The sequence below is a fragment of the Sebastes umbrosus genome, chromosome 24 (assembly GCF_015220745.1).
Source record: "Sebastes umbrosus isolate fSebUmb1 chromosome 24, fSebUmb1.pri, whole genome shotgun sequence".
NCBI classification, from domain to species: Eukaryota; Metazoa; Chordata; class Actinopteri; order Perciformes; family Sebastidae; genus Sebastes; species Sebastes umbrosus.
Window position 1 is genome coordinate 978,316 of NC_051292.1, and position 562 is coordinate 978,877.

Genomic DNA, 562 nt, shown 5'->3' on the forward strand with positions numbered 1-562 from the left:
CTGATCCCTCTGGAGACACACGCACGCACGCACGCACGCACGCACGCACGCACGCACGCACGCACGCACGCACGCACGCACGCACGCACACACACACACACACACACACACACACACAGACACAGACACACACACACACAGACACACAGACACACAGACACACACACACACACACACACACACACAGACACAGACAAACACACACACACACAGACACACACAGACACACACACGCACACACACAAACACACAAACACACAGACACAAACACACACACACACACACACACACACACACACACACACACAGAGAAACACACAGACACAGAGACACACAGACACACAGACACAAAGACACAGAGACACAGAGACAGACAGACAGACAGACACACACACACACACACACACACAAACACACAGAGAGACAGACAGACAGACAGACAGACAGACAGACAGACAGAAAATGAGACACCTGCTGCTTGTCAAACAGGAAGCCAGTAGAGGTCAGTAAAGGTGCGTTCAGGTGTCACACCTTTCATATTATAAATGAAACAACACGCAGC